Below are 24,699 nucleotides of genomic sequence, written 5' to 3'. Positions count from 1 at the left end.
TCCCTTACATTGGTGGTCAGTGGGAAGAATGCTCCTTACATTGGTGATCAGTGGGAAGAATGTCCCTTACATTGGTGATCAGTGGGAAGAATGTCCCTTACATTGGTGATCAGTGGGAAGAATGTCCCTTACATTGGTGATCAGTGGGAAGAATGTCCCTTACATTGGTGATCAGTGGGAAGAACGTCCCTTACATTGGTGATCAGTGGGAAGAATGTTCCTTACATTGGTGATCGGTGGGAATAATGCCCCTTACATTGGTGGTCAGTGAGAAGAATGTTCCTTACATTGGTGATCAGTGGGAAGAATGTTCCTTACATTGGTGATCAGTGGGAAGAATGTCCCTTACATTGGTGATCAGTGGGAAGAATGTTCCTTACATTGGTGATCAGTGGGAAGAACGTCCCTTACATTGGTGATCAGTGGGAAGAATGCTCCTTACATTGGTGATCGGTGGGAATAATGTCCCTTACATTGGCGATCAGTGAGAAGAATGCCTCTTAAATTGGTGATCAGTGGCATCGCCGTGTGGGGGCTTCGATCTAAGGTATTTCATAATACCTCGCATACTAGCACTTTATGCCATTGTCCTGCATGTTTTTTTATTTTTTATCTTTAAACAGGAGATACAACCGCTTTAAAGCTGTGCTAAAACCGTGTGACACAAAAGAACCGCCGAACCCAGAAGAGACGCCGAGGAAACATGCCTCAGCGGTGTCCGGGCGACCATGTGGGGGCTTCGTTCTAAGGTAAGTATTTCATAATGTGCTAGTATGCAATGCATTCTAGCACATTATACCATTGTCCTGCAGGGTTTAATTTTTTTTTTTTTTACACATGGGATACAACTGTTTTAGCTGCGCTAAAATCGTGTGACATCAAAGATTGCAAGGATCGCCATTTTATTCTCTAGCGTCTCTGCTAAAAAAAAAAAATATATATATATATATATATATATATATATATATATATATATATATAATGTTTGGGGGTTCTAAGTAATTTTATAGCAAAAAATACTAATTTTAACTTGTAGGCTTATGCATGAGGGGGGGTTAAAAAACAAACAAAAAAAAAACTTTACAATCACTTGAAGAAATATATTTAAATGTAAGTTTTTTTGCCTGGAATTCAACTTTGTGTGCTTTTATATCTGCATATACTTACAGTCAGTATGACGGTGCCCAATGGGAAATATTACAATTTGTATAGGTAGTGGAGTTGCCTGTTGGCAGTTATTTACCAATGTTTATAGAATGCTTACAAATGTGCAGCATTCCTCGTTGTCAGCATTTCCCCCAAGGCAACAAACAGATGCGATCGTTTCTCATATATTCCGCTTGTACTGCGAGTGTCGGGAGGAAAAAGAGTTATGACATCGGCCTGTCTTATAATATCATATTTTTTGCCAAATATACTAAAAAAGGTTACAAATGCAACACTTTTATAGGTCTTCTTGTGTGGCTTCCTTTCCTTATTGCTGCTATGATGGCTGTGTACACAGTGCTGTACATTAGATTGGGGTGTCGGGAGAAGTAATTCTCTGAGTAAGGCTTTCAGTGAGTTCCTATAGGTGACCTAAGCTCTCCAAGGCCAGGTTTCCTCTCTGCTGTGTTTTTCTTTTCTTTTTTAATACATTTTTATTAGGTTTTGTACATATACAGAATAAAAACACATATCAGGCAGAGGCATAACTAGAACTTCAGGGCCCGGGTGCAAGAAACCATGAAGGGCCCCCCAGACCCCTGGCCAAGGCCCTTCCCTTCAAGCCTGGGGCTCTTCCCACTGATCCTGGGGCCCTTTACTCTCATTGCGGGGCCCTTTATTATAGTCCCGCAGCGGGACCCTTTCACAAGTCCTGCCATCTTGAGGCCTCCCCACAGTGGTGGAATGCCAGGGCCCGGTCGCAAGTGTGACCTTTGCGATCCTGGAAGTTCACCCACTGGTGTCAGTAGTTTTTATTTTTTGGTATTTTAATTGTATTATTTTTTTATCATTTTATTTTATTTTTTTACAATGTCACTGACTATGACTCCCTTCCTGGTTCTCTATTGTGACACATCCCCTGCAGCAGCCGGCAGGAGAGGGGAGGGAGCACAGTGTGGGGGCAGCACAGTGGGGGGACCAGGGGAGCACACAGGGGCCCAGAGTTAGCAGAACACAAGTGAACTGGATAGGCGGAGATAGTCGAATGAGCATTATGTGCCAGCAACCCCCCCCCCCCCTACAAAAACACTGATCTGCATGCTTACCCCTAAGCATAAATTCTCCCTCCTCCAAGTAGAAATTCACCCCTGCTAAAATTCCCCTCTCAGCACAAATCTTTGCCCCCCCCTCATGCCCCTAATTCCCCCCAGCTCAAATGCCCCCCCCCCCCCGCCCCCAAAAAACAATTCACCCTTCCTAGCACAAATACTCTATCCCTAAAATTTCCCCTCCTAGTACACATCCTCTTCCCCCCCCCCATTTCAAATTCCCCTCCCAGCACAAATTCCCCCCAAATCTCCCCTACTGGCACAAATTCTCCCCCCCCATCCCCTTCTCTAAACAAATCCCCCTAAATCAGCACTCTAAGGAACCCCCCCAAATTACCCCTCCTAGAACATTAAAATAAAAAATGTTGGCTGCACCTATCCGTGTGCGATTCAATTCATGTTTTTAACCACTTGCCAACCAGTCGTCGCAGTTATACAGCGGCAGGTTGGCAGGTTCCCGGGAATCATAAAAGAAGAAAATGGTTGCACACCACTGCGGAATCCAATGAAGAAAAGTTCCTTTATTCACATAAGTGGTACGAGGTACAGCAGAGTAGACACGTTTCACATGACTGCAGCAGTTTCACATGACTGCAGCAGTCATGTGAAACGCGTCTACCCTGCTGTACTTTGTACCACTTATGTGAATAAAGGAACTTTTCTTCATTGGATTCCGTAGTGGTGTGCAACCATTTTCTTCTTTTATGATTCCCGGGAACCTGCCAACCTGCCGCTGTATAACTGCGACGACTGGTTGGCAAGTGGTTAAAAACATGAATTGAATCGCACACGGATAGGTGCAGCCAACATTTTTTATTTTAATGTTCTAGGAGGGGTCATTTGGGGGGCTTGTTCACTACCCACTTTCACCACTGGTTACTGGGAATCGCTGTACCTGTACGGTGGTCCGCAGGAGGGATTATGGGGGTGCGAGTGCACGCCCACTCGCCGGCAGGGAAGTTATATAGTAGAATATCATCGGCCGCCATTGCCACCGGGCACTCGCTCTCCGTGAAGAGAGAATAGCGGTGTGTTATTGTAAACACAGCAGACTGTTGTTCCCACAGGAATCAATACAGAGATCTTGTGTAACTCCTATTTAGGATCACAGGTCTCTGTATTGATTTCACAAGCCCATCCCCCACACAGTTAGAAAACACCCCCTAGGCTCATACTTAACCCTTTGATCACCCCTGGGTTTACCCCTTCTCTGCCAGTGTCATTAGTACGGTAACAGTGCATATTTTTAGCACTGATTACTGTAGTAATGTCAGTGGTCCCCCCAAAAGTGTCAAAAATGTCAGTTAGGGGTCTGATCTGTCCGCCACAATGTCGCAATCCCACTAAAAAATCGCAGATCGTCGCCATTACTAGTAAAATTAATAAATAAATAAAAATGACATAAAATCTTTCCCCTAGTTTGTAGACCCGACAACTTTTGCGCAAACCAATTAATATACGCTTATTGGGATTTTTTTTTTTACCAAAAATATGTAGCAGAATACAAATTGGCCTGAAATGATGAAAAAATTAGATTTTTACATTTTTTTTTTAATTGAGAATGTTACATAGCAGAAAGTAGAAAATATTGTTTTTTTTTTTCAGAATTGTTGCTCTTTTTTTGTTTATAGCGCAAAAAAAAAAAAAAAATTGCAGAGGTGATCAAATACCACCAAAAGAAAGCGCTATTTGTGGGAAAAAAAGGACATCCATTTTTTTTTGGTTGCAGTGTCGCACAACCGCGCAATTGTCTGTTAAAATAATACAGTGCAATAAAAATATATAAATAAAAAAAAAATAATGCAGTGCCGAATCGCAAAAAAACGGCCTGGTCATTAAGGGGGCAAATATTTATCAAGTGTCATGTATTGTAGTACCAATAGAATGTACAGAAGAGAAGAACTGGGCTTTCCCGGGGCTAGACTACCCCACTCAATGTGACAAAAATATACAAAAAAATTACTGGTAATTTAAAACATTTATTAAAAAATATTGTTAGAATTCAATCCAACACATGATTGATTCATACAATGCAATAAATACAGGAAAATTACCCTTCCTCCAAAACCCAAGCTTATCCTCTCCCATAGACACACTGTGTAACAGTGTGCCGACGTGTGTGTCGGAGGGCAAGACTCTCCCGACGCGTTTCACTTATATAGCTTCTTCAGGGGTATTGGATGAAGAGGGCTCACAGTACCAAATGAATGTTAATTATGATTTCAGTAGGGAAGAAATAGTAGATATTTGTAAAAATCTGGATTGTTGATATGCCAGGACATCTGTGACTATCAATCATATATGAAAATGGGGCGAAATGTCCCGCATCATAGAGGAAAAAGAGAGAGTGGTCCCCCTGCATACAGGCGTCTAACCCAATAGAGGGAGGGACGTTTTTAGGTATGCATCAACATATTTCCTCAACTCCCAATCAGGAAAGGCTCCACACCAATTCACGGCCCCTAAGTATCTTTACGAGTCTGGATAGATTCTCCAATTTTCTCCCCCACTACCGAGGCATCAATACTAATTGTAGTACTGACTAGTGATCGACTGATATCGGTTTTTCTCTGCCGATACCGATATTTTGGTCAATGCATATCGGGAACGGCCGATATGGGCCGATATTTTTGTACATTTAAAAAAATATATATATTTTTTCTACTTTACAGGTACTCTTGTGGAGGGATCTGGGGATCTAAAAGACCCCAAACCCCTCCTCTGCACTTAAAAGAATTCAAAACGCCAAGTTTGGCTGTTTTGAATGCTGTCATTTTTTTTAAATCTGGCGCCGAGTACCCGGAAGTGATGTCACTTATGACATCACTTCCAGGTTTTCGTATGGAGACCCGATCAGAGCCGAATGCGGCTTTGATTGGGTCTTCGGCGGCCGTGCAGGCTGGTTGCCCGGGTCACCCGGTGGGACGGAAGACCCGGGCGAGCCACGGAAGGTGGCGGGACAGGGGGGGGGCGTCCCCTCCCGCCAGGGGCGTAACTACAGGGATTGCAGGGGTTGCAATTGCAACCGGGCCCCATGCTCCAGGGGGCCTGTGTGGCTCCCCTGTACACCTGGATAGTGTAGGATAGGATGACACAATAGAGAACCAGGAAGGGGTTAGTAAATATGTAATTTACCAGCTACTTCCATTTTTGAATGGACAGAGTCATAGTCAGTGACATTGTAAAAAAAAAAAAAAAAAATTAAATGATAAAAAATAATACAATTCAAATACCAAAAAATAAAAACTACTGACACCAGTGGATGAACTAGCAGGATCGCAAAGGTCACACTTGCAACCGGGCCCTGGCATTCCACCACCGAGGGGAGGCCCCAAGATGGCAGGAAGGGGGAGCACTGCAGATCTTGTGAAAGGGCCCCGCAACGAGAGTAAAGGGCCCCAGGATCAGTGGGAGAGCCCTAGGCTTGAAGGGAAGGGCCCCAGCCAGGGGTCCGGGGGGCCCTTCATGGTTTCTTGCACCGGGGCCCTGAAGGTTCTAGTTACGCCTCTGCCTCCCGCTCCTTGTAATGACAGCCGAGCGGCTTCTCAGCCACATCAGTTGTCATTACAAGACAGCCAACCATCGGCTATGGACGCTGGTACCAGGGTGATGCCTCTAACTGCAGACATCACTCCGGTACAAGCACTTTCCCGAAATATCGGCAATATCGGTCACCTTGGTGGCCGATTCCGATATATCGGGGAAAGTGCATATCGGCCCCCGATATATCAGCTTTGCCAATAATCAGTCGATCTGTAGTACTGACCTACCTACACATAGATTTTTTGCTTTTTTTTTTGTAATAACAATAAATGTCCCACAGTTTACTCATTAGGGAGCCTGAAATGATGCGAGACATTTATCTCGTTATTTAAACATCAGTATTATAAAATTCACAACACCCTGAAAGCAATCTCAGAATTTTATTTATCCAATAAAGTTTTCATAAGCCCAGCGGAATGCATCATAAAATTTATATCATCGGTGTACTCGATGAATATTTTATTTGAAAGTTTACTGCATCTTACCGGGATCGCAAACTAATGAGACTTCCAGAGATCCCAAAACTTAGGAGGTACGTCGTGGTTGTGCTATAAAATTGTGAATTTATTCCCCAGTAAAAGAAGGGAAAAATCAGAGTATTAATAGTGAATTCTTGTCTCTGCAAATTTCTTTTGGGCATTTTTGTTCCTTGAATAAATATAGAGTGACAAACGCAAGTACTGAACAACATGGATGGTTGAAAATCAGTTTAGGTTTAGTGGTCCCATGGATCTACATCCGATAAGACTCACGAGCAGCGCAGTCCGATATTCAGCTCTTTAACAAGTGATAGATAGGATAAAGGAAGCTGCTTTATGAACATTTCCATATCTGTAACTATCATTTCTTATAGCTAAATTCCAGGAGAAAAAAAATTGTCAAAAATACCAGAGACATCAGTGTAAAAAAGGACATCAACTTTATTTTTGGGTACAGCGTCGCACCATTGGCTATTGGCAGTTAAAGTAACGCAGTGCCGTATAAATGGCCTGGTCATTAACCACTTAAAGAGGTTGTAAACCCATGGAACTTTTTTTTAGTTTTTGCTGCAACCTGAAAGAGAAACCCATAATGAGCTAGTATGCATCGCATACTAGCTCATTATGAAATACTTACCTAAGAACGAGCCCACGCCGTGCCGCCCGCTCACCTGTATGACGGGCGACATGTCCAGTCGCCCGTCTTTCGGGATCGCGGCATCCGGCCATCTGATTGGCCGGAGCCGCGGTGACGTCACTCCCGCGCACGCGCGCGGGAGCCGACGGTCACGGCACGGGGCTCTGAAGAAACGGCACCAGCGGCCGTTCCTTCAGAGCGCATGCGCCAGTGACGTCACTGGCTGCATGTAAGGTAAATATCTCCTAAACGGTACATGTTTAGGAGACATTTACAGCACCTATAGGTAAGCCTTAATATAGGCTTACCTATAAGTAAAAGTGTCAGAGGAGGGTTTACTTCCTCTTTAAGCCCCGGAGGATTTGGCTGCTCAAAGACCAAGGGGTATTTTGCGATTCGGCACTGCGTGACTTTAACGGACAATTGCGTGGTCGTGCTACGCTGTACCAAAATTAAATTGACGTCCTATTTTTCCCACAAACAGGGCTTTCTTTTGGTGGTATTTGATCACCTGTGCAATTTTTACTTTTTGCGCTATAAACAAAAAAAGAGTGACAATTTTTTAAAAAAATAACAATATTTTTCACATTTTTTATATGAAATTCCCCATAAAAATTTAAAAATCAAAATTTTTTAACATTTTAGGCCAATTTGTTTTCTGCTACATATGTTGGGTAAAAAAAATCGCAATAAGCATATTTTGATTGGTTTGCGCAAAAGTTATTGCGTTTACTAACTAAGGAAAAAATTTGTCATTTGGCGGCGATCTGTGATTTTTTTGCGGGACTGCGACATTGCGGCGGATAGATCGGACCCCTGACTGACATTTTTGACACTTTTAAGGGTACCAGTGACATTACTACAGTAATCAGTGCTATACATATGCACTGTTACTGTAAAAATGACACTGGCAGGGAAGGGGTTAACTTTATTGGAGATGCAGGGGTTAAATGTGTCCCTAGGGGCGTGCTTCTAACTGTAAAGGGGTGTGGCTTTTCATGTAACCACAGAGACATACGATCCTACATAGCAGGATCGTATGATCTCTGCAGTTACACCAGGGAGAATGACAGGCGGCTGTGTTTACATCAGCCGCCTGCCTTTCTCCCTCTGCAGCGGACGATCGCGGGTGACCGGCGGACATCGGGTCCGCCGGTCACATGTGCGGGGGTGTGCAGGAACGAGCGGGGGGCGGTAGCGCGCCTCCGGCGTCGCGCGCTCGCCCGCTATTGGCTCGCGGGCGAGTGACGTATATTTACGTCACTTTGCCCAGGAGGGGCTGACCGCCGCAGTAAATGTACTTGCGGCGGTCGGCAAGCGGTTAAGGGGGTAAAACCTTCCGGTCCTTAAGTGGTTAAAGTAATTCTTTCCAGCTTAGGTGACAAAAAATATGACGGGGATTCTAACAATTTCTCCACTTTACCAAAAAAAAAAAAAGTTCGGCTTTAAATCTACTTTAAGTGACAGGTGGAATATGGGCAAAATACCAGCATGTATGATGCAGCCTGTCGCCAGCAATAGCACAGAAGAGAAGTCTTTTCCATAACACACTTTCATTACCTGTTGACCCTGCCAGTGGATCGGTTATTGTTCCCCACTTCGTTTTGCAATGAAATCACCCAGCAGTAATTGTCACCCCGTGGGCTCGGTAACCCTAGCTGGCCTTGTAGTTTTAGATGGACTTTAGGAACGGGATAAGCAAACAAAAGCCCATCCCCAGCTAATACTTTTTATGTAGGAAGAAGACATCCATCCGCACATACAGCGACAGTTCCAAGAGTAAGTGGCCAAGAGGAGCAAGGGGATGGACACGGAGTGCAAACTTTTTTTTTTTTTTTTAAGCCCGTAGCGTGTGAAACACACTCAAAAGACTCCACCCGGTGCATAAAAAAGTGCACACATACAAACGTGAGGAACACAAAAAGTGCACAGGGTGTGCGAAACAAAAGGTCTTCCCTCCGAAGAGGTGCAAACTTCTAAAGCCAAAAAGGTAAGTACTGTGAAATACTAAAAATATAACCCACACGCCTGCTAGGGACTTAGCCCAATGGACTAGGTCATGTTTATGGAGAACAGAGTGAGGGTTTGGATCGATTCAAAACTTAGGCCAACATCCCAAATATAATGGAAGAAAGGGGGAAGAGGAATGCCTCTAAAAGAGGGGACTTTAATGGCCAACAATAGAGTGACTCAAAAGTCAAATGAAGGGATCAGAAGATCATGATGTATATACTGTATAAAAATACAAAATCACTTTATTGATACAAATGCAATAAAAATCAATAGAACATTGCATTATACCTTTATTCTATGTTCAATATTTCTTGTATGACGATGCATATGAGTATGTAACCCCCAACCATACCTACGTTGTTGTTTATTCCTTTTGAAAACTCAATAAAATTATAATAAAAAAAATAAATAAAAATCAATAGAACATAATTACATAGATGAGCTGACATACGAACAAGGTATTAGGATAGAGGACCATTGATAAAGCATTGATAAAGCTACAAAGTGTAGCAATGATGGTTTTAACACTGTGGAGCAGAGAAAAAAAAAATTAATATTACCACCCGACGCGTTTCAGAGTTTTCTCTTTATTCATGGGTACAAGGTAAGACTGGGGTACAGTGTTTATTCAATGAATCACCGAACCCAGGTAATCAGCTCAGATACAATTAAAAACAGAGAAACATTAATGTCCTTTTCATTTGCCCAGCCAGTAACCATTCATTAAAATAGAAGTCGCAGATGTACGGACCAGGACCAATCAGGTCAAATATAATATATTGCCTCTCCAATCCTATGGAACTCCTTACCCCAATCTGTCTGATTATCTCCTACTCTATTAGCTTTTAGACTATCCCTGAAAACCCTCCTCTTCAGAGAAGCCTATCCTACCCTCCTCTTCAGAGAAGCCTATCCTACCCGCCTCTTCAGAGAAGCCTATCCTACCCTCCTCTTCAGAGAAGCCTATCCTACCCTCCTCTTCAGAGAAGCCTGTCCTACCCACACCTAACAACTGTAATTCCATTTTCTCCATCAGCCCATCCACCACAGTTAAGTTATTGCCTTTTGTTTCACTTGACCCTCCCTTCTAGATTGTAAGCTCTAACAAGCAGGGCCCTCTAATTCCTCCTGTATTGAATTGTATTGTAACTGTATTGTCTTCCCTCAAATTGTAAAGTGCTGCGCAAACTGTTGGCGCTATATAATCCTGTATAATAATATAATAATAATATACAACTGGGATTCAACAAGATCAAAATGGAGAACAGCCCGAATGTATATGCTCATAGTTTATCGTATAAGGACATTGTGCCAAATGGATCTGAACAAAGCCAGGACTAGGTCATGTTTATAGGAGGGTTGTTATACTTCATGATTTTTGGCACTGAAAACCATACGCAATGAAACAGAGCACCAAAACGATTGACTTTTCAATTAGTTATCAAGTAAGGTTGGTCTGTGATGTCTGCAACTACCCACAGCCATAGTTACATCATAATATACACTGCCTGGTCCAAACAAAAAGTCACCACCTGGAATTAACTAAGCAGCTAACTAGTAGCAATAAGGAAGGTTTGGGACTTTAAATGATCGACAATGCCAGGTGGGCGGGGGAGAAGGGGAGGAGTCCCGTGTGCATCGCAGCTCCCGGGGACTAGAAGGCTCAGCCATCCCAACCAGAATAGACCTGTGGCTGCAGAGCTGGTAACCAAAAGATATAAAAACTCAAACAAAATATATGAAAAAAGGGAACAAAAGAAAAAAGGAGTATAAATGTTTTCAAACCTGTTGTTTGATATGGTTTTTGTAAGTATATAGACAACCACCTAATTAGAGGAGGCATCTGACCAGTGATAGCCATGAATGGGCATGAATGGGAGATCACTGATAGTCAGAGGGTATAAGGCAGTCGCAGTCACACATCTCCATCTCTGTAATAGGTAGCAATAATGAAGGGGATTATAACAAACTTTATTGCAGATTTCTACCTTTTGTTATTCTGAAGAAATCATTGTTTGTTTCTCTGCGCTGAGTGGGTCTAATGGGAGTGGTTTCATAATTATCTATCAGCTTTGACAGCTGCAGAGCACTAATGAGGAAATTTGCTGGACCTGCATCCCTTTAGACATGTTCCTATTGGGAGTATCTCACCAAAAATGACATTCTTTTTGCAGAGAATGCCAGAAATCTGACTTGTATCTTAAGTGGGGTACACACTATAAGAAAATCGAGCAAACGATCGTCCGATTTTCTCCGTTGTTTCACAGCAAATCGGAACTGATGAAAGAAAATGTGAACAAAAAATTCTCGTACGACAAATGTTTTTTTTTGGTTGTTTATTGTTTCTGATCATGTGCAGTCTTTCGTTTCTGTTTTTTCTTGTACGAAAACGGTAATCATTAAGGAAAAACTGTTTGGTCTGTTCTGTACGAGAAAAAATTGGGAGCTTGTCCCTTCAGATAATTTCCGTTCAGAAGGTCGGAATCGGCTGTAGAAAGTTGTATACACACTATACGAATATTTTAACCACTTTACGTCTGCTCACGTTGCTGCTACTGCAGCAATGTGGCTCGTTATCATCTAGCGACGTAGTACTACGTCGCTAGACTCCTCCCCCTGTAGGCGGCGCTCGCGCGCCGCCGGAGGCGCGCTCCCGCTGTTTTCAGTCACAGCGGGAGTTTGGCCAGGGGAGGAACGGCGGCGATCGCCGCTGCTCTTCCCCGATCGTCGGGGAATCTAGTTTGGAGATCCGCCCGCCTGTGTAAACAGAGCGGGCGGATCTCCTCAGTGACAGGGAGTGACAGATTGCAGGGTTCAGCATAGCTGAACATCCGATCTGTCCCTGACTCACTCAGTCACCACCCCCCACACACGTCAGTAAGCACCAGGCATACATTAACCCCTCCCTCTCCAATAAAATTAACCCCTTCCCTGCCAGTGTAATTTTTACAGTAACAGTGCATATATATAGCACTGATTACTGCAGTGATGTCACTGGTACCCCCAAAAGTGTCAAAAATGTAAGTCAAGGGTCCGATCTGTCCGCCGCAATGTCGCAGTACCGCAAAAAAAAATCGCAGATCGCCGCCATTACTCGTTAAAAAAAAAAAACACCAAAAATGACAAAAATCTTTCCCTTAGTTAGTTAACACAATAACTTTTGCGCAAACCAATCAAAATACGCTTATTGTGATTTTTTTTTACCAAACATAGGTAGCAGAAAACAAATTGGCCAAAAATTTTAAAAAATTTTGATTTTTAAATTTTTTTGGGGGGGAATTTCATATAAAAAAATGTTAAAAATATTGTTATTTTTTCAAAATAAACGCTCTTTTTTTGTTTATAGCACAAAAAGTAAAAATCGCACAGGTGATCAATTACCACCAAAAGAAAGCTCTGTTTGTGGGAAAAAAAGGACGTAAATTTTGTTTGGGTACAGCGTTGCACGACCGCGCAATTGTCCGTTAAAGTCGCACAGCGCCGAATCGCAAAAAGTGGCCTGGACGTAAGACAGCAAAATCCTCCGGTGGTAAAGTGGTTAAGAAAGCTCTTTGAATGAAAATTCTCACCCGATTTTCTTATAGTGTGTACAAGCCTTTAGGCAGACTTCTGGGAAAATTGGTGAGCCAATCACACAAGCAGGAAATGATGTTTCTGGGGTGTGGTCAGTATACATATTGTGTACAGAACACCTCCAGGCGGCCATATTGCATTTTCAGAACGTTACAACAGTTGCAGATTGAAAAGGAAAGGTCGTTTTTAATAACATTCAATTACAATATGATTTGTTTCACAATTGTATACGCTATATTGTTTTTTCTTTATTTGCTATCCCCCCCCACGAAAGTGGAGTTACCCTTTAAGGTTTCTAAAAAATACCCAAGACATCATCATCCCCCTTATAAAAAAAGGTAAAAAATAATACCTAAAGAGCACCAAAAAAGACAAGAATAGGGCAAAGGACTATTCACCGGCATTTCCTGTGGTCTCCCTAGAGCAGATCTTTTCTGCTGTAGGGAGACCATTTCTTACTCTGTATTGTGTCTCTGTGCGGTGGCAGCCATTTTTGGAGGGGAGCAGGGCTTTGCATCATCATGTCAGAGCTGCCTGCCGATGACTGGTGGGGGAATATTCAAGAAGCAGTAGGAGAGGTGGAGCAGCACAGATCCACAGAATGGATGAAAGCAGGGAGATCCTTCTACTGCAGGTCCTTTGGTACAGCTTTCTCTCCAGCAAAGAAGAACAGTGAGCAGCACATCACCAAATCTCAACCTAAATCTAGCAAGACAGCAGCAGGGCCTTAGATCTCAAATTGCAGATAAACACCTATGACAGTGGTCCCCAAACTGCAATCCCGGGGGCCAGATGTGGCTCCTTTGCTTGCCTTTATCTGGCCCTTGGGGCACTATTCCACCAACTGACACCAGTGATGGGGCACTATTCCTCCAACTGACACCATCTATGGGGGCACTATTCCACCAACTGACACCATCTATGGGGCATTATTCCTCCAACTGACACCATCTATGGGGCACTATTCCACCAACTGACACCAGTGATGGGCACTATTCCTCCAACTGACACCATCTATGGAGCACTATTCCTCCAACTGACACCATCTATGGGGCACTATTCCACCAATTGACACCAGTGATGGGCACTATTCCACCAATTGACACCAGTGATGGGCACTATTCCACCAACTGACACCAGTGATGGGCACTATTCCTCCAACTGACACCATCTATGGGGCACTATTCCACCAACTGACACCAGTGATGGGGCACTAGTCCACCAACTGACAGCAGTGATGGGGCACTATTCCTCCAACTGACACCATCTATGGAGCACTATTCCACCAACTGACACCATCTATGGGGCACTATTCCACCAACTGACACCATCTATGGGGCACTATTCCTCCAACTGACACCATCTATGGGGCACTATTCCACCAACTGACACCATCTATGGGGCACTTTTCCACCAACTGACACCATCTATGGGGCACTATTCCTCCAACTGACACCATCTATGGGGCACTAGTCCACCAACTGACACCATCTATGGGGCACTATTCCACCAACTGACACCATCTATGGGGCACTATTCCACCAACTGACACCAGTGATGGGGCACTATTCCACCAACTGACACCAGTGATGGGGCACTAGTCCACCAACTGACAGCAGTGATGGGGCACTATTCCACCAACTGACACCATCTATGGGGCACTATTCCACCAACTGACACCAGTGATGGGGCACTAGTCCACCAACTGACAGCAGTGATGGGGCACTATTCCACTGACACCATCTATGGGGCACTATTCCTCCCATTAAAACCAATGATGGGGCACTGATACTGGGGCATTTTCTACTCCAAATAGCCATAGTCTGCCCCCCCCAAAGCCTGAAGGACCAACCCCTTGCTTAAAAAGTTTTATGACCCCTGATCTATGAGGATAAACAACAAGAAAGCAAGTGTACCGCTTTTTTTTTTAAAGTGACATTTAAAGAGGAAGTAAACCCTCCTCTGACACTTGTACCTATAGGTAAAACTATAATAAGGCTTGCCTATAGGTGCTGTAAATATCTCCTAAACATGTACAGTTTAGGAGATATTTACCTTAGATACATCCAGTGACGTCACTGGCGCATGCGCTCTGAAGGAACAGCCGCTGGTTCCGTTTATCAGAGCCCCGTGCCGTGACTGTCGGCTCCCGCGCGCATGTAAGGGAGTGACGTCACCGCGGCTCCAGGACATCAGATGGCCGGATGGCGCGATCCCGGAAGACGGGCGACTGGACATGTCGCCCGTCATCCAGCTAAGCGGGCGGCAAGGCAGGGGCTCGTTCTAAGGTAAGTATTTCATAATGAGCTAGTATGCGATGCATACTAGCTCATTATGTGTTTCTCTTGCAGGGTCAAAAAGGAAAAAAAAGGGTTTACAACCTCTTTAAAACAAAAAGTAAGTCATACAATGAACCGCTTTTCTATGTCTTCTGTAAGATAATAAAACTTTGCTTTTTGACTTCAGCTCCACTTTAACACAAGCTGAGGCCAACAGTTAAATGAAGCATGACCGCACTGGTAATATCGCTGCTGACTGGGGAGATAACATTCTGCTTATACGGGCAACAGAATAACAGGCGGCTTATGCTCTGCAGATTTTTTAATGTAGATTTGCCAGCAAAACCACAAAGACAGAAAATAGCATCTGCAAATGGATCTGTGACTCAACACAACTGCGAATTCAACAAACACACAAAATGTGTTTCAAAAATGTCCTTTCCTCATTTATAGAGCAAATTCCAGAAGACAGGATAAGGCAGTGGGTAAAGTGTGAATAGTGTCAAGCAAATGCAGTGACTTTAATAGCTTCTGGACCGGAAGATTTCCCCCCTTAATGATCAGGTCATTTTTTGCGATTCGGCACTGCTTTATTTTAATGGGCAATTGCGCGGTCGTGTGACGCTGTACCCAAATAAAATTGATGTTCTTTTTTCCCACAAATAGAGCTTTCTTTTGGTGGTATTTGATAACCTGTGCGTTTTTATTTTTTTGCGCTATAAACAAAAAAAGAGCGACAATTCAGGAAAAAAAAAATGATATATATATATTTCACTTTCTGCTAAATAACATCCCCCAAAAAAAAAAAAAATTGTAAAAATCAAATTTCTTTATAATTTTAGGCCAATTTGTATTTTGCTACATATTTTTTGGTAAAAAAAAACCCCCAATAAGCGTATTTTGATTGGTTTGCGCAAAAGGTATCGCATCTACAACCTAGGGGAAAGGTTTATGTCATTTTTATTTATTTGTTAATTTTTTTACTAGCGATGGCGGCGATCAGCTATTTTTAGCGGGACTGCGACATTGCGGCGGACAGATCGGACCCCTAACTGACATTTTTGACACTTTTGGGGGGACCAGTGACATTACTATAGTAATTAGTACTAAAAATATGCACTGTTACTGTAATAATGACACTGTCAGGGAAGGGGTTAACCCAGGGGCGATCAAAGGGTTAAATGTGAGCCTAGGGGGTGTTTTCTAACTGTGGGGGGGAGGGGCTTGCAATATCAACACAGAGATCTGCGTTCCTAAATACAATAAAAAGGGGATTGAGACTTTTTCATGAGGTATGCGACACGGCCAATTGGAATGAAAAACATATTTATTGTTGCAATAACAATAACATAACATCTGACAAAAATAAAACGTTGGTATTAAATGAACAACACTAAAGGTATGAGCTGGTATGCATGTCCCAAAGTCGCACAATTTGGCGCAATAGATCAAGTATAAGGCTCTGAGTACATATTGATAAATTGCATCAGACTAGGCTCGACGCGTTTCTGTGGGACATATTCCACTTCATCAGGAGCAGGTAATTGATGCGTATCTGAAAAGACATATGTATCAAAAAGTACCAATGTAATATAACAGTAGAAGAAGAGAGGGGGAAATTCGCATGGACTGACGAAGCAGCTCAGATCTGGTGGTGCATGTGGACATGAACCCGCTGAACTCGGCTGAGAGTGCGACTCTCCCAGGAGCTGTGGGGGTATGCAAATGCCGGCAGAGAGGGCATGCACATGGCACAGATGGGAAAAAGATAAAAGTAAACAGTGAGCAGTGGTGGGGGGGCTCGCACTTATATAGAAATCAAAGGTATATACCGGTATGCTAATGCCTCGGTGTCTGAGGGTGGGAACAATGTCCCAAATAAAGTGCAAAAGTAAAAAAGGTGCAAGGAGTATAAACAATGGCAATATGGTGAAACCATGAGTGGCTGAGGACTGTGTGGAGACATAATTAGAAAAAGGAAATGAGTAGAAAAAGAAAAGGAAATCCCATGAAAATCCAAGGGGAAAAAGTAGGAAGAGAATGTAGGAAAACCTAGAAGCGAAGTGACTTACAAGTGTGTGGTGAAGATGAGAATTCCAAGTGAGAAAACAAGGGTAAGAACCAGCTGTTCGGGAAGGAGATTGCCATGTTAATGTCCAGATTGTGACCGCACTGCGTCCCCAACGCCACGTTGATGTGTACAAGGGCAAGCATCTCCAACCGGGAGTTAGGCGCCAATGGCAACCCACTCCCGGTGGGGTGCTTAAGAGTACACTGGATGGAACAATGCAGCCAATGCCGCGGCGCCAGGGAATGACGTCAAGCATAAGGTGCAAGGCGTGGCACTGATGCTCGGCGGGAAAACACCCGCCCAAACACCCGCACCCTGACGGGAGAGGGGGAAGGGGAGGGGTCCGGCAAGCGTCGCAGCTTTTCAAATACGCATCAATTACCTTCTCCTGATGAAGTGGAATATGTCCCACAGAAACGCGTCGAGCCTAGTTCAATATGTACTCAGAGCCTTATACTTGATCTATTGCGCCAAATTGTGCGACTTTGGGACATGCATACCAGCTCATACCTTTAGTGTTGTTCATTTAATACCAACATTTTATTTTTGTCAGAGGTTATGTTATTGTTATTGCAACAATAAGTATGTTTTTCATTTCAATTGGCTGTGTCACATACCTCATGTAAAGTCTCAAGTCCCCTTTTTATTGTATTTAACAGGGATGGAGGTACTTGGTTTTGCACCAGACGCCTCATCTAAAGTTCCAAACCTCCCCCCTTTTTTGTGTTCTTAAATAGGAGGAACGAAGGAGCTTTGTGTTTATAGCTCACAGAACAACTGTCTGCTGTGTTTACAACAGCCGACCGCCGTTCTCTTTTCACAGGGAGCGATCGTGGGTGCCCGGTGGCAATCGCGGCCGCCAGTCCAGCGTCTCGGCTTCCCCGCTGGCAAGTGGGCGCGAGCCCACAGGATCGCTCCCGCGAACTTCTGTGCATGTACGGCAATTCGCAGAAAAACCTGCCGACCTGCCGCCGTATAACTGGTGGCCGTATAACTGGTGAACTAACACTTTAACCACTTGCCGACCTGCCGCCGTATAACTGGTGAACTAACACTTTAACCACTTGCCGACCTGCCGCCGTATAACTGGTGGCCGGTCGGCAAGTGGTTAAAGTGTTAGTTCACCCATATAGAAAAACTGTAAAAGTTAACTAACACCGGACACCCTCCTCACGCCCTTGGTCCCCGCTGTACTTACTTCTGGGGCTGCCAAACTGTCAGCATCTCCCGCAGCCACTTCAGCAGTGCAGGGATTTGAAATCTCTGCTCTTCTCCCTCTTTTACATCAGCGCCTCCAGCACAGACCAGATCGATTCTGATTGGTCAGTGCCACCATACTGATGGCACCGACCAATCAAAATCTATCTGATCCATCCATGAAGGTGAACTAATCTATTCAAAAACATACAGTGACATTTAGTTCAGTTTGTACAAATGTTTCTGACAACAAATGTTTTATAAATAGACCCCTTGGTATGTCAAAATGAATTTCTCCACAATGCAGCAACGCATGTGATGAGTTGCTACAATGCATAGGACTCAATGGGACCCTTAAGGAATATGTTTTCTATTTTTGTATTTTTGTGTTGAGTAATGAGGGAAAGATTAATGAACGTTAATGGGATTAACAGAGGATTTAATCATTCCACGCTCTCTATAAAAATGTTGTTTGTGAGATTCTCCATCACTTCCTGTCCCAGCGACACAAAAGGAAGTCAAAGCAAAAAAGCTGCAGTTTTACCACCCCCCAGGATGTTAACATTACAGCCTGACAGGGATGTACACAGGCCACGGTTGCTGTAATTTTAACTCAGGCTGCAGAGTTTGACAGGCGGCAAACTCACCCATTGAGATCAATGGGGCAGCGCTGCAACTGCGAGCCAAACGCTTACCTCACAGTTACGACGTAATCCTGCAATGTAAAATGTAAAAAAAATAAAGAAACAGGCATCAGGAGGCGGCAGTAGCACCTCCTTCAAAACCTGCTAGGCCGCTGCAATACTTCTCTGTGAAAAGCAATCCACTACAGATCACTTTTCAGAGGGTGGTAAGCTTTTTTGCCTGTCCGAAAGAGTCCTAATGGGCAGTAATAAACACCTAATAGAAACTCTTCTCAACTCCATCCAAACCAGTACATTGTGATCAGTATTTCCAGGCTGCTTAGTCCTGTAAGGTTTGCCTGGACAGCAGGTCGTAAAACTGGCCATAAAAGGATCATAATTTTGCGGATTCAGCAGGAACCAGATGAATTTCGATCCATCTATGGGCAGGGGGGAGAAAAGTGCCCCATCGTTGGTGTAAGTGGGAAGAATAGTGCCCCATCATTGGTTTCAGTGGGAAGAATAGTGCCCCATCATTGGTGTCAGTGGGAGGAATAGTGCACCATCATTGGTGTCAGTGGGAAAAATAATGCTCCATCCTCGGTGTCAGTGAGAGAAATAGTGCCCCATCATTGGGAATAATAGTGCCCCACTGGTGGTGTCAGTTTGAGGAATAGTGCCCCATCCTTGGTATCTATGTGAGGAATAGTGTCCAATTGTTGGTGTCATTGGGAGAAATATTGCCCCATCGTTGGTGTCAAAGGGAGGAATAGTCACCCTATCATTGGTGTCAGTGGGAATAATAGTGCCCCATTGTTGGTGTCAGTTTGAGGAATAGTGTCCCATTGTTGGTGTCAGTGGGAGAAATAGTGCCCCATCGTTGGTGTCAGTGGGATTATTAGTGCCCCATCATTGGCATCAAAGGCAGAAATAGTGCCCCATTGTTGATGTCAGTGGAAGGAATTGTGTCTTGTATTAGTGGAAAGAAAAGTGCTCCAAAGGCCGGATAAAGGCAAGCAAAGGGCCGTATCTGGCCTCCGGGCCAAAGTTTGGGGACCCCTCATCTAGATCACCCATCCAAGTATTTCTGAGGATTCTAAAGTGTTTCCAGGCCATCTGATAGACATCATCCATTCAATGTAATTCCTCCAGAGGTTGCTAGGGGTTCCATGAGCAATGAGCAATTTCTGCCTCTCAGATAAGTTCCCACTGACACCATTGATCTTTTTAGCTATCTGGAAAAAGGTAATTCTTCCCAATATCCATAAGTGTAAGGAGCATTCATCCCAATGACCATCACATTAATTTATCATGAGTTTTAGCAGGGGTTCCCTGAGACCTGACCATTATTTCAAGGGTTCCCCCACGTTAAAAAGGTTGAGAAAGGATGCGATAGGATCTGCCTAGTGGGGATCCAAAAAAGCCTCCTATGTGGGGTCTGTAAAATGTGCCAAGACCACCTTAAAGCAGAACTAAACCCTCCCGTTCTTTTCAGCCAAGGAAGCTGCCATCTTAGTTTCTCTTTGATCTGCAACTGCCATGGTGCTGCACATGTGATCAGTTATGACACCAGCCATTTGATGATCTGACAGATTGGTTGAGAACACAAGCAACTATGACAGTTAGCAATCCCGGTATTCCTGGGATGTAACTGTTTTTTTAAATTGTTAAATCAATGGGTTTAGTTCCACTTTAACTGTCAGCTCTTCATATGAAGAAGAAGCAGCAAACTCATCTACAAGATGTTCCTGGATTGCCAACCTCCTCGCCCTCTCTCAGGGAATATGCAGATTCTTCAGTAAACCTGAGCGCTGTCCATAAATCAGCAAAACTGCAGCTGGAGATCCAGCCGGCCGATTATTTACACTCCGCCGTCCAGGGAATATCCAGCTTTAATATTACTGGGTGAGAGGATGCTTTATATTCTAACACAACAAAAGGAAGAAATGTCCTTAACCACTTGAGCTCCGAAAGGTTTTACCCTCTTCATGACCATAGCATTTTTTTGCTATTCACTGCGCTAATTTTACTGGTAATTGGTAGTCATGCCACCAAAATGAGTTCAAAATGTATTCTGATACATGTCTGTATCGTGTCTACAAACTATGGGATATATACACCGCCTGGCCAAAAAAAAAGTTGCCACCTGGAATTAACTAAGCAACTAACTAAACTAAGCATGCAGTAACTATCCTATTGGATAGTTACTGCATGTGCCCAAAGAATGAGGTCATCTGACTACCTGAATATACTGAATGACCAGGTTATTCCATCAATGTTTTTTTCTTCCCTAAAGGAATGGGCATATTGCAAGATGACAATGCCAGGATTCATCTGGCTCAAATTGTGAAAGAGTGGGAGCATGAGACATCATTTTCACACATGGATTGGCCACCACAGAGTCCAGAACTTAACCCATTGAGAATCTTTGGGATGTGCTGGAGAAGGCTTTGCGAAGTGGTCTGACTCTCCCATCATCAAGACAAGATCTTGGTAAAAAATGAATGCAACACTGGACGGAAATAAATCTTGTGACATTGCAGAAGCTTATCGAAAAAATGCGTGCGGTAATCAAAGCCAACAAAATATTAGAGTGCGTGACCTTTTTTTTTGGTGGCAATTTTTTTTCTGGCCAGGCAGTGTTTTTGAAAATTGATAATTCCTGATATACTGACTAGTGATCGACCGATATAATTTTTTTTACCACCGATACCGATTTTTTGGTCATCGGGTATCAGCCGATATTTTCGGAACAAATTATTATTATTTTTTTAATGTCTACAGGTACTGTGGTGGAGGGATCTGGGGGTCTAAAAGACCCAAAACCCCTCCTCTGCACTTAAAAGCATTCAAAACGCCAAGTATGGCTGTTTTGAATGCTGTAAGTTTTTGAATACGACGTCGACGCCGTAATGTCATGACATTACTTCCGGGTACTCGTGGTGCCGAATTCAAAGAAATGGAGACCCGGTCAGATGGCGGCAGTGAAGGTAGGATGCCCGGGTCTCCCGGTGGGACAGGAGACCCGGGCAAGCCGCGGAAGGTGGCGGGAAGGGGGGGGACTTCTCAGTCGCATTGGTTGTCATTACAAGACAGCCGACTGTTGGCTATGGGCACCGGTACCGGGGTGATGCCTCTAGCTGCAGGCATCACTCCGGTACAGCACTTTCCCGAAACATCTGCAATAACGGTAAATCAAAAGGCCGATTCCGATATATTGGGGAAAGTGCATATCGGCCCTCGATATATCGGCTTTGCCAATAATTGGTCGATCTCTAGTACTGACGGCCGTCTCATTTCTTAAGGCCCTAAAATTCCAGGACAGTCAGGACAGTACAAATATTCCCCAAATTACCCCTTTTTGGAAAGTAGTCAGTCTGAGGTATTTAGTAAGAGGCATGGCAAGTGTTTTGAAGTTGTACCTTTTTGACACAATTTTTTGAAAATGACGGAATTAAAAAAAAAAGTAAAAAAACACAAAAATGTAAAAAAACGATAATTTATATTATTTTTTACATACTGTCACCAGATGAGAGTATGTTAAAAAAATGAAATACCAATAATGTTTTATTCAATTTCTTTAAAAAAAAATTTTCTTTTTTTAACTTTTTTCTTTTTTACTATTTTTTCATCAGAGTAGTTTATTGTCACCATAGTAACACTGTACTACTCTGGGGGGCAATCAGGGATTTTAACACTTTGGTGATGATTTACTAAAACTGGAGCGTGCAAAATCTGGTGCAGCTTTGCATGGAAGCCAATCAGCTTCTAATTTCAGCTTGTTCAATTAAGCTTTGGCCAAAAAACATGGAAGCTGATTGATTCCTATGCAGAGCTGCACCGGATTTTGCACTCTCCAGTTTTAGTAAATCAACCCCATTGCTTGCTGTTACAATGATGATCATTGTAACAGCAACATTTCCAACTGTCATGAATGGGTTACTTTCATGACCACTGTGATTACTAGTGATCTGTGATTGGCTACAGTTAATCACATGATACAGGGTGCTGTGATTGGTCCGGGTACCATGTGATAGCTGTGGGTCAATCACAGCATAGGAAACACAGCTGTTATGAATGGATTAAATCATAACAGCTTTGTTGACAGTGTTATCATGTGGTTGCATAGCGATCACGTGATCCCCGGCTGATCGAAGAGGCTGGGTACCAGCAACTGCAATCTGCCTGTCCGCACTATTTGCACTGTGGGCGGTCAGCAACTGGTTAAATCTAACCTCCAGCCATCCCTTCAGTCTTTTACAGTTGTACAAGCTCCTCTCCTGTACTGGAATTGCTTACTTTGATTTCACTGCACACTGTGAGCTCCTCACAATGGGCATTAGAAGCTGCAGCAAGTCATATAGAGCCCACCTAATTTACTGGCTGGTGGACCTCTGTTATCATCTGCCACAGCCCGACTTTCCTCTGCCCCTTTCAGTCATTGGATTTCAGTTCTTTCAGTCATGGAGGCTCAGCATCACATGTAGAAGTTTCCTAAGGAGGTTTGCAACCAAATACAGCCAGCCTAGGAACGCCCACTCCTTCAGACTAAATTCCACCCATCAAGACTTTTTTTAATTGCATAACTTCTCCCAACGATTGCATCACGACTGAGGACTCTTAGAGGAATACGGAGTGTGACGGAACCACTTGGCACCCTGATTAGGTGTTTTCTTCTGCCAAACAGTGCCTCCTGCTCTCCAAATCGTTCCAGCAGACCGAGAGCCAATACCATCCCTTTACCCCAAGCATTGGATACAAGATTTTGAGGAAAACTCAAAAAGGAATGACTTGAACAGAAATAAAGGTTTTTATACACTTCAAAAGTAGGTCAGTCCCCACATGAACAGTAAAACCAAATACTTACCCAAAACATCACACAAAAGTTAGATAACGAGGTAGAGCTGACACAAGGCTAATCCTATCATAAGAACCTCCAAGAGTTAGCCAAATTAGCCAACACAGACAGAGACAATAGGTGAATTGAAATCAAAATGCAGATAGAATCTTGCGAGCTACAATGCGTGTTCACAACTTAGTGTAAAGGGCCAACTGCTGACAATGTTCACAGTCCCTTATACATGTACTAAATACAATCAAATAAAAATAGGTGCCACGCTACGCCATCCATCCAAACAAGAATTATAAAATATTATCCTGTAAGTACGTGCAAAGAATATATAGATTAATGCAAACAAACAAAAAAAAATAATAAAAAACTTTGAAAATGTGAGTGAAGAAATAATATTATATGTGAATATACTTTCATGTAATTATATAAGTCACTAAAGTGCAGTTCATAAGTATTTGTGAAAACGTGAGTCCATCAACAAATCAAATCCCAACTGAGGCTTCTTGATCTGGATTACTCATATAGTAGTGCTCCAAAAACACAAGACAATGTGTCACCACACTTGTGCTCTCTCCCCGAGGTGTTATCCTCACCTCAGGGAGTGTGACCTTACAATATAGTATGGTCAAACAGTGCTTGTGAGCAGTGGCGGCTGGTGCTCAAAAATTTTTTGGGGGGGGGGCCCAAAAAGAAAAATGTAATAGGTATTGCTTTGCGGAAAAAAACGCGGTAAAAAATTGCGTGACTTTGAGGTCATGGTACAGGCATGGCACAGGCATGGCACAGATGATGGTATAGGCATGGCACAGGTGATGGTACAGGCATGTCACAGGTCATGGTACAGGCATGGCACAGATGATGGTATAGGCATGGCACAGGTGATGGTATAGGCATGGCACAGGTCATGGCACAGGTCATGGTACAGGCATGGCACAGGCATGGCACAGGTGATGATACAGGCATGTCACGGTACAGACATGTCCCAGGTCATGGTACAGGCATGTCACAGGTCATGGTACAGGAGATGGTATAGGCATGGCACAGGTGATGGTACAGGCATGGCACAGGTGATGGTATAGGCATGGCACAGGTGATGGTATAGCCATGGCACAGGTGATTGTGAACCTCTCTTGGGCTCAATCAAAGTGGATAAGGATCTCCCGGCATCTACATTGGT

At 43.5% G+C, this 24,699-nt stretch overlaps 1 protein-coding gene across 11 annotated transcripts in view; it reads right to left on the bottom strand.

Annotated features, from left to right (window-relative positions):
- Nucleotides 1-24,699, bottom strand: part of DLG2 (discs large MAGUK scaffold protein 2) — a 2,359,657-nt gene that overhangs the window by 180,745 nt on the left and 2,154,213 nt on the right. The gene's annotated exons all lie outside the window — the stretch shown is intronic.

The sequence above is a fragment of the Pelophylax lessonae genome, assembly GCF_965119305.1.
Source record: "Pelophylax lessonae genome assembly, chromosome: 2".
NCBI lineage: Eukaryota > Metazoa > Chordata > Amphibia > Anura > Ranidae > Pelophylax > Pelophylax lessonae.
The sequence above is the reverse complement of the archived record's forward strand: the minus strand, read 5'-3'. Positions and strand labels throughout refer to the sequence as shown.